This window comes from Chlorocebus sabaeus, chromosome 19, assembly GCF_047675955.1.
Source record: "Chlorocebus sabaeus isolate Y175 chromosome 19, mChlSab1.0.hap1, whole genome shotgun sequence".
Classification (NCBI taxonomy): domain Eukaryota; kingdom Metazoa; phylum Chordata; class Mammalia; order Primates; family Cercopithecidae; genus Chlorocebus; species Chlorocebus sabaeus.
In genome coordinates, this window is record NC_132922.1 from 2768509 (window position 1) to 2787600 (window position 19092).

The window sequence follows — 19092 nt, forward strand, 5'->3', positions numbered from 1 at the left end:
TTTGTTGCTTATCTGATAATGACATGGATCTTTTCTATCTCTTTAAATACATCTTTCTTCTTGTTTTGGGGTGGACTGGGGCGGATGGGACATGCTGTTTTGGGGTGAGTTTCTCAGCCAGGCTGTGACTGCTCCCAAATCTTTGTTTCCAAGCCTTGGATCCCCTCACCTCACAGGCCATCTGCCAACTGCCTCGTGATGTTGGAACCTGGCTCTACGCAGACATCTCAACTCAACCAGCTCAAACTTAACTAACCAACTTACCATCCTCCCTTCATCCTGACACTCCTGCCAGCCCCATACTTGGGAGAGGAGCTGCCATGGCGGGGGCCTCGGAGAGCTCATGCACCACTCCCACCCTCTCTTCCTCACCCAGCCAGCCACAGGCGTTGATCCTGCCATCTGTGGATCTGACCCCAGACACTAATTCAGTGTCATCTCCTGGACAACCCCAGGTCTGCCCCAGCTCCAGGCTCTTTCCCCTCCAGCCTAAGCCAATGTCACAGCCTGAAGTGGATCTCCCCTCCAACCCTTGTATGGCTGTCCTTTGTGGGACAAACATCTGACCATGCAGCTGCCCTCTCGGCAGCTCCCATGGTGTCGGGCACCTCCCACTGCCCAGCCCGGGTCACACTGCAGGAACTGCTGCTTCGCCACCCTCTCCTCCGTCTCCTGCCGGAGCTCTGCGTGCCACCTGCCCTTGGCCGCTCGTGGTCCTTTCTCTCTCAGGTGCCTCCGCAGGTGTGACTCTTTTGTCCCAGAAAAACAGCCTTCTCCCTCACTGCCTATTTCCTCTCCTGCCTTGAGCTCCCAGCTCAGGTGCCTTCCTGGGCCCTCTGGGTGTCCTCCTGTGTCCAGCGTTCCCTGTGCTATCCTCGCTTGAGGTGACTCTCTAGAAAAGGAGCCCCGTGTCAGGCCCAGCACTGGCTCCTCACAGGTGCTCAGGCCTCACTGTCAGGGGAAGCAGTGGCCTGCTTGCAGATCTCTGGATCTGTCACTGAGCGTCCTGACACGCGTGACCTGCCTCCCACTTTTACTCCCTGGAGGTCACCTGGGATGGGGTGGGCTTGAGCCCCTCATGAGTGTGGCTCTTACACAGGCCCAAATCTGCCCTCCTCTCTCGCCGCCCGCCCACACTGCTCACACCACCCGCTTCTCTCTCTCTCTCTCCCTCTACAGGGCTTTCCAAACCTCCATCTGTCAAATTTCAATTCTCCTTCATAACCCAGCCAGCAAGAGCAACTTATCCTTTGGAAAAACTTCCCTGCAACTGTCAGATATGAATGTTCCTGTCCTTGCTGTTTGCAGGATACATAATTCTATTAATTTTTCATGATCCCTTTAGTGTCGTGGGGATGCATTGGTCTCCATTGAGTTCCCCATTAAACAGTGCTTACGTGAGGGCAGAGCTGAGTCTTGTTCTTCTGTGTGTTCCCTGCACCATTCAGATATTCTCACAAACTGGGCCTCCATGAGTGTCTTTGTCTGATCCATGATTTAACATCATCGCCTTCTCTCCACTTTTTCTCTAGCAAAGGTTTTGCATCTGTGAGCAGGAGCTGCATTATTTTAGGAAGAATCTTTTGGAGTCTGATGACTGAGTTCAGATTTTGGCTCTGACACGAGCTACGTGAGCCTAGATGAGTCCTTTTGCACTTCAATTTCTGTAGCAGTAAAGCTAGGACGTTACTATCCATTCCAAATATGATGTGAGAAATGAATGAAATGGAATATAGAGGCATCTGATCTAAGGCTTGGTGTCGATTAGGCTCTCAGCACAGGTGTAGTTTACAGAACGCCTCCCTGTAGCTTCGGAGCAGGCACCCTGACCCCAGGCCTCAACTGACAGGTGAGGGTGGGTGCCTGCCCTTCGCTGTCCTGGTGTCAACGAGGGATCTTTGGTTTTCTTTTGTCCTTCTGCACTCACAAAGCCGTCCTTTGCTTAGGACAAAATCCCACGTCCCAGCTTAGATCAGTGGAATACTACTTTCCAGGGAAAAATTGGAAAATAATCCCACAATTTAGCCAGAGTATATTTTATTCATTCATTAATCTATAGCCATAATTAAATGGCCACAACCTGCCTTTCCCTGAATGAAGTCATTTTCAGCATTTATTTTAAGAAACACTGTTGGATTTGAAAGGACCAGTGAGTCAGGTTGGACTGGTAATTAGATGGTCTCATTCCAGGCCTCTAAACAATCATTCTTATGACATCATGGTTAGACCTCCGGTTTCTTATTAGCGAGGAAAGAAATACATACATCTCAGGTTCTGGCCACTTTCCCAAAGTGTGGGCCTGTCTGCATCTCATGCCAAGAAGCGTCGTTGTACATTCACCAAAGGACGGGGCAGCCACAGCCATAGCTGGTGCCTCTGATAGCGGAACGGGTCCATTCCCAGAAAAATGGAGGCCATTCTCTGAGCAGAATGCCTTCTGCAAGTGGTGCCCTAGAATCTCTCATCCAGGGATTAATTTCCTGGACTGTTCTCGTATGCATGTATGCACACACTCACATTCACACACACACACATGCACTCACATACTCTTACATTCACACACATTGACACGAATACATACTTTGACATTCACACACACATTCACACATACACTCACACACTCACACACTCAGACACCCCCACACACTCACACACACATATACATACACTCACACATTTTTCACTCACATTCACACACATACACACACACATATACTCACACACTCTCACATTCACACACATTCACACACATCCACATCACATACTCTCACACATTCATAGACACCCCCACACACACGTATATACACAATCACATTTTCACTCACATTCACATACACATACACACACATTTACATACTCTCAGAGGCACACACGCTGTCTCACACATACACTCACAGACACACACACCCACACTTGCACGCATTCACACACTCAAAATCACATACACATACATACTCATATACTCACACACTCACAGACACCCCACACACACACACATAATCACACATTTTCACTCACATTCACAGGCACTCACACATACATTCTCACATACACTTACATTTACATACTCTCACACGCACACACACATGCACACCCATTCTCACACATACACTCACAAACACATGCACATGCACACAAGCACACTTGCCCACACTCACATACATACAGCCACACACTTATACACAATCTCACACACACACTTCTAGTATCAAGGAGAAAACAACCACAGAAGAGAGGTCCAGGTAAAATGCCATTAATCAAGACATAGACTCCTGGACGCGGAGCTTGTCCTAGGAAAGGGCAGACAGGCAGGGAGACAAAATAAGCAGAAATACGGAGTGAGACCAGAGGTGCTGTCTCCAGCCGGCCAGGGACCGGCAGCTCCACTCTGCTCTGCTCAGAAGCACCCGTGTATATTTCCGAGCAGCTGGACGCTAAGCTGTCTTTAATGACAAGAGAGAGCTTCAGGAACCCCCGAGCCCGGTGGAGAGTGACAGGTACAGGCGTGTTTGCGGCAGTTACCTCCATCTTATTGTGGAATTAGTGTAAGGGTTTGCGGCTACAGCAGTTGCTGGCTCTGGGCACCCTCATGAAATCGAGGGTCACAGAGGCCAAAGGGTGGAACAGGGTATCTTCTCTCTCCACACGGTCCCTCAGGCTTGTTCCGGATTCTCTGCCTGGGAGACACATCCCTGCCTCTTCCGTAAATATCCAGAATGGAAGTGCCTTGCTCATTTCTGAAATTGTCCATGCGCTCTTTCAGGATAACGCACTTGGGTTTCCTATAATTTCACCCCTTCCTTCATTTCTGTGCCATGCCTGCTGCTAGTTCCTCCTCCCTTCCTATTTCACGCTAAATGGTTTTTCCTGCCTCGGCATTGCCCAGAATTTTTTTTTTTTTTTTTTTTTTGTACTTCTGTGATGAGTCAGTGCTTCCCATTGAGGGCCATTCATATTAAAACATCTGCAGTTCAGACTCACGGGATTTTCATTTCATTCTTCATGCTAACTCGCTGTTCTTGCTCATCTCTGCTTGAGCTCTCTCTGCTGCCTATTTATTTGCACATTTTAAAATATTTATTAACGACCTACTCTGCACCAAGCCTGGGCCAGACCGTGGGGGCACAGCTATGGACCAAGTCGACATGAGTCCTGTGTATCTCACTGGCAAAGCCCCACTCAGCACCCAGCAGAGCTCCTGGGCAGTGTCTGGGGCCTGGTTTCCTTGTGAGTGCCGATGACGAGTAGTGGAGAGAACACAGGACGTGAGGCCAAGTGTATCTGGATTTGCCTCGGTGAATCAACCCGCATTCATGGGTTCTTTGATCGGGGGAAAGCAGCAGAAATGGGTGCTGCTTACCCTCCACAGCCATAAAATGAGAACCAGCCTACCCCACTGGCTGGCTGAATAGCCAGGGCTAGCATATGTGAAGCCTTTGGGTACCTGATAATGGTAACTATGTATTATTAGTTTTTATTTGTCACCTGTCTTCATCCCAGAAACACTGGGGGAAGTAGGAGAAGCAGCAGACACACTTCCTACAGTCAGGGCTCTTATCATCTAACAAGAGGGAAAGGGAATGACCTGATTCTATCCAGCAAATGTCTACTGAATCTTTGCAGGCAAGAGGCATATTTCAGGATCAAGAAGAGATGTAGAGAAGACAGATGGGTATCCCAGGGGATGGCTTTGCACACGCAGGCTAACACAAGGCAAGTGAAACAAATGCTCTGAGGTTTGCAAATACGAATCAATGAAGGCCGGGCACGGGGGCTTATGCCTGTAATCCCAGCACTTCAGGAGGCTGAGGCGGGTGGATCATCTGAGGTCAGGAGTTTGAGACCAGCCTGGCCAACATAGAGAAACCCTGCCTCTACTAAAAATGAAAACAACAACAACAACAACAACAACAACAAATTAGCTGGGTGTGGTGGTGGGTGCCTGTAATCCCAGCTACTCAGGAGGCTGAGGCAGGAGAATTGCTTGAACCTGGGAAGCAGAGGTTTCAGTGAGCCGAGATCGTGCCATTGCACTCCAGCCTGGGCAAGAAGAGCAAAACTGCATCTCAAAATAAATAAATTAATAAATAAATTAATTAATTAAATAAAAAAGTACGGATCAGTGAGGTTCAGAGGTAAATTGTGGGAGGGAGGTTGAAATTCCAAGATGTTTTTGAAGGAGTTGATGCTTATGCTGAGCCTTCAAGAGCGGAGGCAACTCTGTAAGTGGAAGTCGGGGGTCCAGAAAGCTCTGGGTGTGTCTGGACTTTCAGAATTGGGAGAGAGTGAGCATGCTGTCTGGAGCATGAGGAAGGCACTCCCAGGCTAAGCTGAAAAGGTGGGAGCAGATGCATGGGCCTTGACTCCCAGATGGGAGAGGCCCAGCAAGGGCTGCTGAGCAGGGAGTGACTTGATCAGAGTTGAGATGTGGAAAGATCTTTCTGGAAGCCTTTGAAGAAACAAGTGATGAGAGCCCAGGCAGGAGCCGGGTGCCGTCCTGTAAGCAGGCAACAGCCCCACCTGACTCAGATGCTGTGGAAGGAGAGCAAGATGGGGAGTCCTTCCAGAAACCACCGTGCATCCAGAGGCTTCGAGGCACAGGGCCTTTTGGGCTAAATCTACAGTGCATCATCACCAGTCAAGACTGCAGAGTCCATGTCCATTTCCCCTGGAAACCCTGCAGACTAACTCTTTTTTTTTTTTGACATTTTTAGGAGAGGATATGTGGGAACATGCTTTGAAGCTGCCATCAGGGCCTGTAGCTTCTTGGAACATCAGAGCTGGAAGGGCTTGGAGCCTGACTCTCCCACACTGTCACAGGAACCACCTGCCAAGGTTTCCTGGCAGGTGACCGGCAGTCTCCCCCTGAATGCAAAATCACCAGCTTAAAATGGACTGGGCACTATGACAACTGTCTTGCATGGGTGACCTCATGAAATCTTCCCAACAATCTTATTTTGAGATGAGAAACCGAGAGTCAGAGGCTTTGGCTAAACTACCCAAGGTCTGCTTGGTGCTGTATGGTGGAGTGGGATTACATCTCAAGGGTCTGGTTCCAGACGCCGCACTCTTGGCCACTGCGCCAGGCCCAACAGCATGAACATGAAGCTTTGAGGCAACTCTCTCCACGGCAGGGCAGTGTGGACCCAAGCTCTCCTCTAGCTTGAATGGCTGCCCCTGACGTTTGATCTGAGGTCCTGGCTTTGGACCAGAGCATCCTTGTTCTTTGAACCCAGTGGTTCTGCCCCAAGACTTTTCTCTCCAGCTCCTCCAACCCTCACACACCTGACTTGGTTTCCCCACCTCTCACTAGCCTAGTGGCTCCCCTCTGAATGCTGAGTCAGTGTCTGTCACTTAACCTGGGCTGGCCTGGCCGGGGTGCAGCCAATGACCCCTCCTCCCAGGGGACGTCCATCCACCCCAACAACCCCAGAGTCTACTGAACCCACAGACAGCCACATCTCGCCCCAGCCCGGAAACATGGCAGGTGGTAGGGCTTGGATATTTGTCCCTTCCAAATCTCATGTTGAAATGTGACCTCCAATGTTGGAAGTGGGGCTTTTTGGGAACTATTTGGGTCGTGGGGGATCCCTCATGAATGGCTTGGTGCCATCCTTGAGGTACTGAGTGAGTTCGTGCTCTGAGTTTCTGTGAGATCTGGTTGTTTAAAAGGGTGTGGCACCTCCCCTGGCCACTGTCTTTCTTCCTGTGTCACCCTGTGATACACCTGCTCTCTGTCCTCTCCCATCATGATTGGAAGCTTCCTGAGGCTTCACCAGGAGCAGGTGCAGGCGCCATGCTTCCTGTACAACCTGCAGAACCATGAGACAAATAAACCTCTTCTCTTTATAAATTACCCAGCCTCCGGTATTCATTTTTTTGCTTTTGAGAAAAAGTCTCGCTCTGTTGCCCAGGCTGGAGTGCAGTGATGCAATCTCGGCTCACTGCAACTTCCGGCTCCCAGGTTCAAGCAATTGTCCTACCTTGGCCTCCTGAGTAGCTGGGATTCCAAGTGCATGTCACCACATCCAGTTAATTTTGTGTGTGTTTTTAGTAGAGACGGGGTTTTGCCATATTAGCCAGGCTGACATCAGGTGATCCGCCCACCTTGGCCTCCTAAAGTGCTGGGATTACAGGTGCCAGCTATTCCTTTATAGCAACAACCCAGCTTAACACAGCAGGCTTCCCTCCATGCAATCTTCCTTCCTATTTCTCTCCAGTCATGCTGAGGCCAATTTGGGGTCCAAGTGCAGGGATCTGCTTTCAACATTGATGCTCTGGAGCCCCTGCCATGGAACAGGACCCATTCTAAGGATGTTACATGGGCTCCCTGGCTTCATTCTTTCCATCTCCCTGGGAGGCAGGTGCAAACAGCATCCTATTCACAGGTGAGAGCAACCACCATGGGGTCAGGAGTGTAAGGAAAGGGCCCAGGCTGCCTGGGTCAGTGCTCTCCCCACTGAGCGACAGCGTCCGCTGCTGCACTAACCATCCTTCCGGAACACACCCTTGTCCAGTGTTGGGCTAGAGTGTTGGTAACCCAGGTCCAGCCATGCAGCTGCTGATATGGCTTGTGCAGCCTTTCTTTAAAAAAAGTTTTATTTTAAATTTGACAAACAATTGTATATGTGCATGAGGTACAATGTAATGTTTCTATATATGTATACATTGTGGAATGATCAAGTCAGGCTAAATTCAGATAGCCACCACCTCACATCTTCCATTTCTTTGTGGTGAGGACATTTAAAATCCACTCTTTTAGCAATTTTGGAATATACAATACATAACAATAAAGTATAGTCACAGTGCTGGGTGATGGATCTCCAGAACCTATTTCTCTCATCTGGCTGATTCTTTCGACCAGCATCTGCGCTTCCCTGTCCCACCCCAGCTTCTGGGAACCACCAGTCTACTCTCTGCTTTTGAGTTTGACTCTCCTGGATTCCACATACGAGTGTGATTATATGGCTTTTATTAATACCTTTCTGTGCCTGGCTCATTTCACTTAGCAATGTCCTCCAGATTCACCCACATTAAGACAAATGGTAGAATTTCCTTCTTTTTTGAGGCTGAATAATATTTGAGCATTTTACAGATGTCCCCTCTTTGCTTTGTGTGTTTTTAGTAGAGATGGGATTTGATGACGACGTTGAACAGAAATGAGCAATTTCTTTAACCTACTCTCCCATGTTTCTGGGGATCAGTGTGCACCCCTTTTTTTCTTGTGGTCTATGCTTCCAGCCTAGCCACCCCGGAATGTTCTCTGGGGATTTTCACTCTGAATGCTCCAGGGGCCTCTGCTATGCACACAGACATGACACCCAACAGATATTTGTCAGTGGGAGTCCCAAGAGCACTGCCCAGTGGAGGACCAGCGTTTATCTACCCTCAGGTGTGAGCACTCAGCCAGGTCTCAATCCCACCCACATGTGATCAAAGCACAAGACTACTTTTTCCTTCCTTCCTTCCTTCCTTCCTTCCTTCCTTCCTTCCTTCCTTTCTTTCCTTCCTTCCTTCCTTCCTTCCCTCCCTCCCTCCCTCCCTCCCTCCCTTCTTTCTTTCTTTCTTTCTTTCTTTCTTTCTTTCTTTCTTTCTTTCTTTCTTTCTTTCTTTCTTTCTTTCTTTCTCTCTTCTTTCTTTCTTTCTTTCTTTTTCTTTCTTTCCTTCTTTCCTTCCTTCTTTCTTTCCTCCTTCCTTTCCTCCTTCCTTCCTTCCTTCCTTCCTTCCTTCCTTTCTTTCTTTCTTTCTTTCTTTCTTTCTTTCTTTCTTTCTTTCTTTCTCTCTCTCTCTCTCCTCTCTCTCTCTCTCTCTCTCTCTCTCTCTCTGACAGTATTTTGCTCTCTCAGGCTGGAGTACAATGGTATAATCTCAGCTCACTGCATCATCCACTTCCAAGGTTCAAGCTATTCTCCTGCCTCAGTCTCTCAAGTAGCTGGGATTACAGGAGCCCACCACCACACCTGGCTAATTTTCGTATTTTTAGTAGAGATGAGTTTTGCCATGTTGGCCAGGCTGGTCTCGAACTCCTAACTTCCAGTGATCCTCCTACCCAGCCTCCCAAGGTGCTGGGATTATAGGCGTGAGCCACCGTGCCCGGCCAACATGGTGACTTCTTGTTGCTGAGGATGCCATGGCAGGGGATGTGCACACTCCTTCCAACCCTGACAGAAACTGCAGCAAGTTGGTATCATTTTCCACATTGTTCAGAGGAGAGTGTGTGCATGAGCAGGACTGAGGAAGGCTCAAGGTCATGCAGCTTAACTCCTAAATCCAAAGCCCACATCCCTACCCTTGTGCCTCCCTGCCCCCTAGACATCTCGGGATGATGACCTCCAGGGGTATTCTCTCATCCACAGAAAATCATAAGAAACACTGCCATGTGCTTTTCTAAAATCTGCATGCCCAGGGTCTGTGGACACAGCTGTCTCCAGCTACAAGACAAAGTGCCTTGTCACCATGCATGCTCCTGGAACCACAGGCTGTTCCTCTGCAGGACCTTCATAGATGCTAAAAGCAGGAAAAAAAAAAAAAAAAAAAAGCAAACAGAAAGCAATAACAAAACAAGCCACAAGATCTGCGCCATAACTCCAGAGCCTCTCATAGTCAGAGCATTTTGTGAAAATTTCCAACTGTGGGGCTTTAATCCACTAAGACTGTTCAATATCTCATTTCAGGGAAATAGCACTTCCAGGGCCAGCCACTCAGCAGCTCCACTCAGAGCTTTCCGTGAAGGTGAGCCTTTGGGCAGGCCTCAGTGCTGGTTTCTCCTCACCCCCTTCCCACCTGCAGCCTTGGCAGAACCTTACCTTTCCTCTTGCAATTCAACTTCTCAAAGAGAGAAAATGAAAATGTGATTTTCTGTAGGCAAATATCTCACAGTTTTATACATTTTCCTCTCTAGGCAGGAATAGACTTTTTTATTTTAGAAAAATCGAAAGTGGCTTTAAAATGTCAAATTTTCTGTTGGAGGACAAACTGCCTCTTAAATATCACAGTTTCTAAAATGCACCCTTTTTAATTTCACTCTCATCAACTTTCTCCAGAACCTGTCCCAAGTTTCCATACTGAGAAGCATAAGGATGTATATATTCTGCCCAAGTGGCAATGATGAGTTTTCAAAGGTAGGTATTTGGGATTAATTAAAGGAGAATGTTCTCATAATTGGCAGGGACACTGTATGAGGCTCTCACTCTCGGGCCAGGGGTCTGGACCTTCCCACTTGCTCCCTGCAGGAGCTGGGTAGCCTGTGCTGGCCTACACGTGCATCACTGCATCACACGGGCAGGCCAGGCTCCAGAGGTGCCCTGCTGTGAGCTCCCTAGCTGCATCCAGCCCTGGCAGAGGCCTCAGGCTTCAGCAAGGGCATCTATGGGTCAGCTGAGCCTTGCATGGCTCCTCCCAACATGTGACCTTCTAGAAGAGATTTAAATTTCTTCTCACATGAGGGTCTCAGCACAAGCAAGGCGGCCATGAGGACGATGTCATCTACTGCTGAGGGGATCAGGAGTTGGAGCATCTCACTAACAGCTTAGGACGCAGGTAGGATTGGTTCATGCTGACCCAGTTCTCAGCCCCACGGTCAGGAAGGCTGTAGGGCCCACAAAAGGAAGAGGCCACCAGCAGTGCGGGAGAGCAATCCAGGACCATCACTGGGGCGGGGCCAGGCCCAGGAGCCAGTCTCTGGCTTTGTTCTTAGCATGGACTGAGCACAGAGGCAAGAGCCCCTGAGTACCCACCTGAGCAGAGACGACCGTTCCCCGCAGCCTGTTCCAGCCCAGTGGAGCCATGGAGAAGCCGACAGGCACTTCCAAGAGTGGGAAGCTCCCAGGCTGTGGATTCGGGATGTGTTAGTTACCGACAGCTGCCCTAATAAATTAACCCAAACGGGGGTGGCGTTAAAAGGACAGACGTGGACTCTCTCACAGCTCTGGAGGCTGGAAACCCCAAATGGAGGTGAAAGCAGGGTTGGCCCTGTCTGCAGGCTCTGAGGGAACGTCTGTTCCAGGCCCCTCTCCAGCTTCTGGGTGTTCCAGGACTGTAGAAGCACCACCCCAATCTCTGCCTCCATGTTCACGTGACCTCCCTAGTGCTTCTCCCCGTCTCTTCTAGGGACACTTGTCACTGGATTTAGGGTCCACCCTAATCCAGAGGAGCTCATCACAAGACTCTTTTTTTTTTTTTTTGAGACAGGATCTTGCTCTCTTGCCCAGGCTAGAGTCCAATGAGACAATCTGAGCTCACTGCAACCTCTGCCTCCCAGGTTCAAGAGATTCTCCTGCCTCAGCCTCCTGAGTAGCTAGAATTACAGGCAGGCGCCACCACGTCCAGCTAGTTTTTATATTTTTAGTAGAGATGGGGTTTCACCATGTTGGCCAGGCTGGCCTCGAACTCCTGGCCTCAGGTGATCCACCTGCCTCAGCCTCTCAAAGTGCTGGGATTATAGGTGTGAACCACTGCGCCTGGCCCACAAGATTCTTAATTGCACCTGCAAACACCTCTTCACCAAATTAAACTCAAATTCACAGGTCCCAGGGGCTGCAACGTGGACATGGTTTTGGGGGGATCACCATTCAACCCACTACAAGAAATGAGACAGGTCTGCTCCAGCTCAGGAAGAGGAGGGCGCTGCCCCAGAACAGACAACGCTGAGCCTCAGTGTGCGAAGGGAAAGACAGGAGTAGCAACGACAGTGAAAGAATAATAATACATCTTGCCTGGACTTCCTTTCAGGAAGGAGCATGAAGAGAGGAGCCGTGTGTATGCGCGGACTGACGTTTTTAATAAGGATATCTCCTGAGCTGCATCCCACGCTTAGCAGTAACTCTCATCATATGTCCAAAGCTCGATGTCAGGGAACTCAAATTAAAAACTGACACCAAGCATCGAGAAGAGAGCATTTGGGCGTCAGAGAGCATCACTCGTACACATTCAAACAGAAAAAGCTAGGAGCTGGTGATGAGGCTGCTACCAGGCACAGGCCTCGAGGAAGTCCGAAGGTCCTCTCTGCCCAGACCCGAAGCCCACACCGGGGGTGGACGCGGCTTTGGCAGAAAGATTTCTGGGAAGCTGCTCACTGTCAAATGCAGAGTGGAGGCCAGGAGAGGACGCTGGTTCTTGGAGTCACCCAGGAGCTCACCTTCCTGGGCTCCTGGATTCTGAATCCACTCCCTAGCACAAATTCATGGGTTTCTTAGACTATCTTCTATATATTTTTATAATGGGAAGAAATGGCTTATAAGATTCAAAGCAGGGAGACCTTCAAAGCAGTCAGCTCAGTGCCAGGCACATGTAGACAGGAAATCAAAGTCAGTGACTGTTCAAGCTGAATTCACGTCCAGGCCCTGCCACCAAATTGCTGAGTAACTTTGCTCCCCTGTAAGAGAGGGTAAATTCTGCCCAGTCTGCCGGTTCCCTGTATAGCAAGTGTCCCGAGCATGGTGACGTTTGGGACACTGGTTCAGGAGATCTGAGCTCTGGTCACTGAATGGTCGCCATTCTGCAAAAGCAGAAGTACAGAAGTTGGGGACTGAAAATATTTCAGGTGGCTGGGCACGGTGACTCACGCCTGTAATCCCAGCATTTTGGGAGGCCAAGGTGGGTGGATCCCCTGCGGTCAGGAGTTTGAGACCAGCCTGGCCAACATGGCTAAACCCCATCTCTACTAAAAACACCAAAAAAAAAAAAAAAAAAAAAAAAAAAAAATCATATGTGTGTGGTGGCACGTGCCTATAATCCCAGCTACTTGGGAGGCTGAGGCAGGAAAATCGCTTGATCCCGGGAGGCGGAGGTTGCGGCGAGCTGAGATTCCACCACTGCACTCTAGCCTGGGCAACAGAGTGAGACTCTGTCTCAAAGAAAAAGAAAATGTTTCAGGGGTTCCATGGAGCAGTGTCACTGCCACACCCTGCTGTGGGGAAAGGCAGAGAGGGAAGGCGGCTGTGAGTGGAAACATCACTGTGATTGTGAATAAACCACTGAAACCATCATCCCCCAGCAGGCTGGTGGGTGGGGAGGCCCGAGGGTGAGACCTCACACCCTCTTTCCTTGGGACTGACACTGGACAAACAGGTGGTTTGACGCAGCTGGGATCTCACAGCCAGCTCAGGCCAGAACGAAGCTCAGAGACCAGAGCTCAGCTCCTGAACAGACATCCCCAGACTCGCTGTGCTCAGAACCCTCACCGGACTGGGCCGGGGAGACTGGGCACAATTTATGCTCTCTCACGGGGGAACTACCTGGCGATTTGGTGGCAGGGCCTGGACATGAATCCAGTTTGAACAACAGCTGACTTTCATTTCCTGTCTACCATGTGCCTGGCACTGAGCTGAGTGCTTTGAAAATGTCATTGCTTTGAATCTTAGAATGCCCCAAGAGGTCATTATAAAACCCATTTCACAGATCCAGAAACTGCCATAGCAACAGTCCTTTGTGCATTTATTAAATTCATCCATCTGTTCAGCTTCACAGCGTGAGATTTTTCAGATAATTTAGACAATGGGAACTTCTCTGACTTCAATTATTCAGTTAGTAGCTCAAACACAGAATATCATAACCAGAAAGACTGGCCTAAGGGTGGCGTCCAACTCCTTCATTTTACAGAGGATGACACTGAGGTTCTGGGAGGACCCATGTCTCACCCAAGGCTGCCTGGATAAATGGGAGCAGAAACAGGAAGAGGGAGCTGGTCTCCTGAATTCGATCCAGCCCCGTTTTCCTGCCAAGCCCTGGGATGAGGACCTGAGACGCCTTCTCCCACCCACTGCTCTGCGCACTGCACAGAAGAACGGCTGCTGGTAAAGTTCTGGGAGTTCTGACACACTGCACGTCACAGAAATACAGGACTGGGGATTGTCACCACTATCAACGTTAATGACAATAAAGGGAAAACAGCATTTCAGTGTCACTTCACTGAGCAGTGATTACTCATGCTTCCAGCAGATACTCAAGCCATTAGCATCCCCCATCATCCCTGCTTTATTATGGTTTTTTTTTTTTTTTTTTTTTTTTTTTAGCCAGCTCCACTAAACACAGGCTGGATCTGAGGCTGGTTTGGGGGTTAAGTTTCCTGGTAACACATCTGCTCCTTGGTCCTGAAACTGCAGGTTCCTTCCGGCAGGGGGCTGGGGGCTGAGATGGTTTTTGTAGTTCTCATTTCAGACTCTGTTAATGCCAATGAAAAGAAACAATATCTATCTATCTGTCTATCTATATGTCTATCTGTCTATCTATCTATCTATCTATCTATCTATCTATCTGTCTGTCTATCTATCTGTCTATCATCTGTCTGTATCTATCCATCCATCTATCTATCCATCCATGTATCTATCTATCTATCTATCTATCTATCATCTATTTGCCTGTCTATTCAACTATCTATCTATCATCTATCTATCTATCTGTCTGTCTGTCTGTCTATCTACCTACTTACCTATCTACCTAACTAACTACTTACAATCAGGTGCCATGAAATGAGATTTCTCTCATTAATAGACCTCACATACAAAGGTGATCTCCTGAGATTATGACGCTCCACCTTCAATGTGTCTTTTCTTTGTTTAGATGGCACAGTACTTGCCATTGTGCTACCGTCTCCTGCAGGATTCGTGCAGTCACACGCTGAACAGGTGCATAGCCCAGGAACAACTGGCCATACCACATAGCCTCGGTGTGTAGGAGGCTGTGCCGCCCAGGTGTGTGTGAGTGCATGCTGTGATGTTCGCACAGCCATAAAATCTCCCACAGGTGCATTTCTCAGAGCATATTCCGTCTTTAAGCGACACATGACTGTGTTTATTTTCACTGGGGGGAAGGAGTTTGTTCTGAAACAGAAGCCAAAATATTCTCTGGGCCCTTTTTGGGGAATTGGCTAGGAACTCCCTTGGTAAAGGCCCCACCCCCTTCCATTCCCGCCCACAGTTCCAGTTGGAGGGCCAGGGAGGGCCGGGCCACAGTCCTGTGATCACAGCTGATGCACGGCAGATGCCCAGGTGAGGCTCAGGTGGGCGTGGGCTGATGGCGAGGGTAGGGCCTAGGCATCTTCTGCACTCAAGTGGGGCTGTGGAGCCCCAAGATCACAGGCAGAGAAGACCCTACCTGCCCGGCCCTAGGCGGCACCTGCACCACACATCACCTACTCACCTACTCACTGACCAGGGTGGCCTGGTCCTCCCTGTAGGTAGGAAGCATGAGGTGACGATGCCTCGGAGAACAGAGCAGGTCATGGCAAGATGTGCATACACCCAGCTGGGGCTTCTGGAGGTCACCCCCACCTGCTAGGACCAGGTGCCACTCTTCCTGCCAGGGTCCTGCCAGCAGCTGGGCAAGGCATCGGCGGCAGTGACACCAACCACAGGCCACTTCTGCTGCTCACACAGAGTACCAGTGCAGGAAGCCATCCCCATGAGTCCTCCCAGGTCCAGGCTACAGAGGACAATGCTTGGGTCATGGACATGGTGGAGGAATGCAGCCTCAGGAGATGTGAGTGGTGGTCCACACAGTGTCCCTGCCTCCTTGGCCTGGCAGCTTCTTTACCTGGCATGGATGCCAGCCCCATCCCAACCCGAGCCTGGTTCAGACACAAGACTCCAGTTCCTTCCCAGCACTCATGGACCCCAGGGGAGTTCCAGTGCTGCCTGCTTGCCATTGCCTCTCAGATGCTGTGTGTGTGTGTGCGTGTGTGTGTGTGTGTGTGTGTGGTGTGAGTGTTATGTGATATGTGCTATGTGCTGTGTATGTGCTGTGTGGTGTGTGTTACATGTGTACTGTGTGGTGTGTATGTGTGGTATCCAGTGTGTTGTATATGTGGTGGGTGGCAAATGTGTTGTGCGGTATGTGGTGTGTTTGGTGGTTGTGGTTGTGTTGGTCAGTTACTGTCACTGTTTCTCTCTCTCTCTCACACACACACACACACACACACACACACCACTACCACCATTTCTTCAATCCTGACAAGAAACCTTTAGCTTATTATAAAAACTACCTCAGTGAATGACATCTGCTTTTGAAAGATGTATTTTTTCCTGCTCCCCCCAGACATTATGAAAACCCTGGGTATTATACACAAAGCAGGCATGGGAAAATTCTGGTAAAGGCAGGCCAACTAGGGGCCTCAGGACCCAGGGAGTGTCCGGGTGGTGAGTCCCTAGGGTTTCCTTTGGCATCCTATTCCCCAGACTCTACCCCCACTGAGGAGGAATGGAGCACCCCTCCCAGCCCATCAGGGGAACAGAGAAGGCCCAGGGAAGAGTCGGATTTTCACCATTGTCCAGCAGGAATGAGGCCACCCCCACGGTGTAGGCAAGAACCACACAAGGAGCTGGGCCTCTCATCCCCGGCAGTGAACCCGGGTGTTGCAGGGGCTGTGTGGAGACCTGGGAGGCTCCCTCCCCACCTGGCAGGAGTGAGGCAGTGCCCTTCCTCTGCTTCTGGGGCTGTATCAGAGAAAAACAGATAAGAGCAGAGTTTTAAATGAGACTCAAAGTCTCAGAAGATAATACAAAAAATGTCCAGGTTTCAGTGGAAAATCATCCACTCTACTATCAACAGACGAACTCAAACCAAATGAAAAAAAAATCAATAGATGCTAACACCTAGAAGACAGAGATGCTAGAACTATCTGCAACGATTTCAAAGCAGCCACAATAAAAATGTTTCAATGAGCAATTACAATTACATTTAAACAAAGACACAAAATGCCTCAACAAAGAAATACAAAGTCTCAGCAAAGAAATAGGGGATATAAAAAGAACGAAATGAAAAATTGAGAACTGAAAAATACCATAACCAACACGAAAAGCTCAGTGGATGGCTTGACAGCAGAATGGAGGGGATTAAGGAGAAAATCAGTGAAGTGGAAAATAGACCAATAGAAATTATCCAATCTGAACTAGAGAAATAAAATAGAATGAAAAAAATGAATCGACAGACTCTCAGGGACCAGTGGGACTGTAACAGAAAATCTAACATTCTTGTGATCAGAATTCTGAAAGGAGAGTGGAAAGAAAATACCTTAAAGCATATAAATATAGGGTTTGGGGAAAAGAAATAGGACAAAATCTTCAGGACCTACAGCTAGGCAAAGAGTTCATAGACTTGACACCATAAACATAACACATAAATGGAAAAGCTAATAACTGACTTTATCAACATTAGAAACTTAGCCTGTGAAAGACCCTGCTAAGAGGCTGAAGAAGATGTTCTAGTATCTAGAAAAATGCACAGAACTCTCAAAAGTCAACCATATAAAAAAAAAAATCCATGGCCAGGCATGGTGGCTCACACCTGTAATCCCAGCACATTGGGAGGCTGAGCGGGAAGGATTACTTGAGCCTAGGAGTTGGAAACAAGCCTGAGCAACATAGTGAGACCTCATCTCTATAAAAGAAGTCAAAAGTTAGCAAAGCATGGTGGTGCACAAGTGCAAAAGGACACCTGTAGTCCTAACTACTCAAGAAGTTGATGTGGGACGATCACTTGAGGCCAGGAGTTTGAGGCTGCAGCGAGCTATAATTGTACCACTGCACTCTGGCCTGAGTGACAGGCAGAGACACTGACTCTAAAATATCAAATCAAATAAAATTTTAAAACTAGCTAGAATTCAGAAGACATGAAGAAATATTAAGGCACATTTGGATTTCATTACACATCTACCAAAATGGCTAAAATAAAAAAAACAAATTGACAACACCAAATGGTGTCAAAGATACGTAGAAACTGAATCATTCAGGCATTGCTGGTGGGAATGTTAAATGGTAGAGCCACTCTGGAAAACAGTTTGGCAATTTCTTAAAAATTAGCCTGGAACCCAGCAACTGTATTCCTGGGTATATATCCCAGAGAAATGAAGATTTATGTTCACACAAAATCCTGTACACAAATGTTTACAGGAGTTTTTTTGTTCAAAATAGCCCCAAACTGAAAACAACCCAGATAGCTTTTAACAAGTAAATCGTTAAAAAAAAAAAAAAGTATCAGCATACATAGGCTACTACTCAGTAGTAAAAAGAAACAAACAACTTCCCTAAATTTCCAGAGCATTATGCTGAGTGAAAAAAAAAAAGAAAGCCAATCCTCAAAGGTTACATACTCCATCATTTCATTATTATAATAGCCTTGAAATGACCACATTATAGAAATAGAGAACAGATTAGTGGTGCCAGGCATTGAGGAGGATGGGGTGCAGGAAGGAATGGCTGCAGTTACAAAAAGGCATTTGAGGATGCCGTTGCTGGTGGGAATCACTGGCTTGTTGGCTTGTTTCCAGCTCCTAGACTCAAAGGATCGCTGGATGATAGAAATCTTCCGTGACTTGACTCTGTCAATGCCAATATCCTAGTTATGATAATGTGCTATGATTTTGCAAGGTGTTGCCTGTAGGGGAAACTGAGTAAAGGGTACATGAATTTTCTCTGTATTATATATCCTATAATGGCATGTGAATGTGATTCTATAATTATCTCAAGATAAAAAGTGTAATTACAAGGGCACAGGCCATAAACATTACATCTGCCTATTTCCATGTCTTGATGTCTTGAGATTCTTCATACTTGTCCATTTGATTGCTTAGGGTAGACCTTGGGTTTTATGACTTCTGCTTTCTCTCTCAGAACACATCTGCCATGATATTGCAAAGCTTGTTCTCGGTCTCCTGGAGCACGAGAGACTGTATGGAGCAAGAAAGAGCCACCCCAGTAGCTTGGGATGCCCCTTCCTCCACCAACCTGGCTACTCAGGGTTGTCATCTGAGTGTCACCAGCTCGGTGTGAGACCAGCAGGGACCAGGACACCAAGCTCAGAATCATGCAAGTGCATGTGTTGTTCTAAGCCACGAGGAATGGGGGCATTTGTTATGCGGCAGTTGATAACCGCTACAGGCGGAATGGTTATGTGTTAGGGATGCTGTGCATGTGGGATGGACACGGCCTTGGATGAGAAGGTGGCCCAAATTCCTTCTCTTCTGAGGTCTGGGGCTCTATCTCATGGCTATAAATTAAGGTCAGGCTCCTGTAAGGCACTTGCTTGCTTAGCTTGCAGAGAGCCATTTGTCTACCAAAGACACGATCTGTGTTTCCTTTTCAGTCTCATCTATTTACA